Raw genomic sequence first — 3290 nt, 5'->3', positions numbered from 1 at the left:
CTAGAAGAAGAAATCTATAAAATGTTTGGCACTGAATCTTTGAATGATGAGCATGATTGCAATGTTGTTAGTACGAATTCTTTGAATATCCATGATACTAATGATGATTGCACTAGTTATGATAGATATTGCAAGAGGCATAAGTACTTAGAAACTAAATTGTTGCAAGAAAGTCTTGATGATTGTGCTGAAAAATTCAATATTTTTCGCGCCCCTTGTGAACTTTGTAATGAACATGGTCATTTAAATCTTCAATGCAAATTGTTTCATGACCGAATCGTATCCAAAAATTGTGATAATTTGATTACCCTTGAGCATCATAAAGAGCTTAGTCTTCTTTTGGGGTATGAGGAAATGAAACGTATAACTGAGGGTATTCCAAAGTTTAATCTTGATAGATTTCTTGATTTTGATCTAGAGAAAATTTATATGTATTGTGCGGTGAATTGTATTGAAAATCCTTATATTGCCAATTACATAAAGAAAAGAAAGCAAATAGAAGATGAAGAGAATACTAATGAAAGGGAAGAGACTTCCCAATATCCTTCTATTATTTCTTATGATGAATCAGGTAATGAGGAGGAGCCTCCTATTCAAACAATCTCATTAATAAGGAGCTCCAAAAAGAGGATTGAATCCACACATGATGTGGTGAAGAAGAAGAAAAGAAAAAGAAAGAGAGGTAAAAAGATATCTCCTCCATATAATGCTACTCCTATTACTATTGTGTCTCATGAAAATATAATTGTGGAAGATAATGATACTTCTTATGATCATGAAAAATCTTTTTGGCACTTGCTTGGAAGAATATGATAATCCCTATACTATTGGTGCTATCCATACTATTGATGATGAAAGTGATTATGCTTATGATACGAAAAGGTCCAAGCTTGGGGATGCTATGTTTGATGAGGATGACATATTTTAGAATATATTTGCTGAAATTAATGTTTGTCCCAAGCTTGGGGATGCTACGTTTATTGAAGATGATATTTTTTGTCTCCCAAGTTTTGATATGCAAATTTATAATGATGATAGCATGCCTCCTACTTATGATGATTATTGTGATGATACTTATGCTATAAAAAGTAGTGATTATATTTATAAAACTTGCAATGATTATGGTTACCCCTTTTCTGAACATTACTCTTTTAATGTGGAAACAATTTATAGTATTCAAGTCTCTTATGATACTCCCACTATACCGAATGAGAAGAATTTTGCTTATGTGGAGAGTAATAAAATTTCTATGCTTGTAGATCATGAAAACAATGCTTTAGGTGCTGGTTATATTGTTGAATTCATTCATGATACTACTAAAAATTATTATGAGGGAGGAACATATGCTTGTAGGAATTGCAATAATATCAAGTTTCCTCTCTATGTGCTTAAAGTTTTGAAATTATGCTTGTTTTGCCTTCCTATGCTAGTTGATTATTGTTCCCATAAGTTGTTTGCTCAAAAAGTCCCTATGCATAGGAAGTGGGTTAGACTTAAATATACTAGTCATATTCTTCATGATGCTCTCTTTATGCTTCTATTCTTATCCTTTATGTGAGCATCATTGAAATCATCATGCCTAGCTAGGGGCTTTAAATGATAGCGCTTGTTGGGAGGCAACCCAACTTTATTTTTGTTCCTTGACTTTTGCTACTGTTTAGTAATAAATAATTCATCTAGCCTCTGTTTAGATGTGGTTTTAAGATTTTAATTAGTGTTTGTGCCAAGTAGAACCTTTGGGAAGACTTGGGGAAAGTCTTGTTGATCATGCTGTAAAAAAACAGAAACTTTAGCGCTCACGAGAATTGCTGCCATTTTTATTTGAGAGTGCTATTGAGTTAATTATTTTTGCAGATTATTAATAGATAAATTACTCAGGTCCAGCAATTTATTTGAGAATTTTATGAGTTCGGTAAGTATACGTTTGATTCAGATTACTGCAGACTGTTCTGTTTTTGACAGATTCTGTTTTTCATGTGTTGTTTACTTATTTTGATGAATCTATGTTTAGTAAAAGAGTTTATAAACCATATAGAAGTTGGAATACAGTAGGTTTAACACCATATAAATAAAGAATGAGTTCATTACAGTACCTTGAAGTGGTGATTTATTTCTTATACTAACGGAGCTTACGAGTTTTCTGTTAAGTTTTGTGTTGTGAAGTTTTCAAGTTTTGGGTAAGGATTCGATGGACTATGGAATAAGGAGTGGAAAGAGCCTAAGATTGGGGATGCCCAAGGCACCCCAAGGTAATATTCAAGGATAGCCAAGAGCCAAAGCTTGGGGATGCCCCGGAAGGCATCCCCTCTTTCGTCTTCGTTCATCGGTAACTTTACTTGGAGCTATATTTTTATTCGCCACATGATATGTGTTTTGCTTGGAGCGTCAATTTATTTTGTTAGTATTTTCTTGCTGTTATTTACAACAATGTTTTGCATCTTTTATTTCAATAAAAGTGGCATTGGTAGCCTTTACTATGCCTATGTTACAAGTCCACATGTTGCTGTTTGAAAACAGAAAGTTTGCCGCTGTTGCAATAATTCCCTAGAAAAGTCAGAATGTGATAAAATGCTGAAACCTTTTGCATATTAAGCTCTGATAAATTTAATACGGTGGGAATTTTCTTTCATAATTTTTGGAGCTAAGGAAGTATGGATGTTTCTGCATTCTTTACAGACTGTCCTGTTTAGGCAGATTGCTGTTATGTTTGCATTGTTTGCATATGTTTGCTTCTTTAATGATTCTATTTCAGGATAGGACTATTAAATATGCAGAGGCATTTAGTATGCAATGTTGAATAATAATTTTAGTGATTTTCTACAGTAGAGTATGATAAGGTTTTGGCAATGGTTTATACTAACTTATATCACGAGTCCTTGTTGAGTTTTGTGTGGATGAAGCTTTTGAGATTTAGGGAGACCGTGATATGAGAGGAATTAAGGAGACACAAAAGCTCAAGCTTGGGGATGCCCAAGGCACCCCAATATAATATCTCAAGAAGTCTCAAGCGTCTAAGCTTGGGGATGCCCCGGTTGGCATCCCACCTTTCTTCTTCAACAACTATCGGTTAGTATCGGTTGATCCTAAGTTTTTGCTTCTTCGCATGATGTTTGCTATTCTTAGAATGTCATTTTATTTTGCTTTGCTTGCTGTTTGAATATAATACCAAGATCTGAAATTATTAAATGTTAGAGAGTCTTCACAGAGTTGCATAATTATTCGACTACTCATTGATCTTCACTTATATCTTTCGGAGTAGTTTGTCATTTGCTCTAGTGCTTCACTTATAT

This window comes from Triticum dicoccoides, chromosome 6A, assembly GCF_002162155.2.
Source record: "Triticum dicoccoides isolate Atlit2015 ecotype Zavitan chromosome 6A, WEW_v2.0, whole genome shotgun sequence".
Classification (NCBI taxonomy): domain Eukaryota; kingdom Viridiplantae; phylum Streptophyta; class Magnoliopsida; order Poales; family Poaceae; genus Triticum; species Triticum dicoccoides.
Note: the sequence above shows the minus strand (reverse complement) of the source record.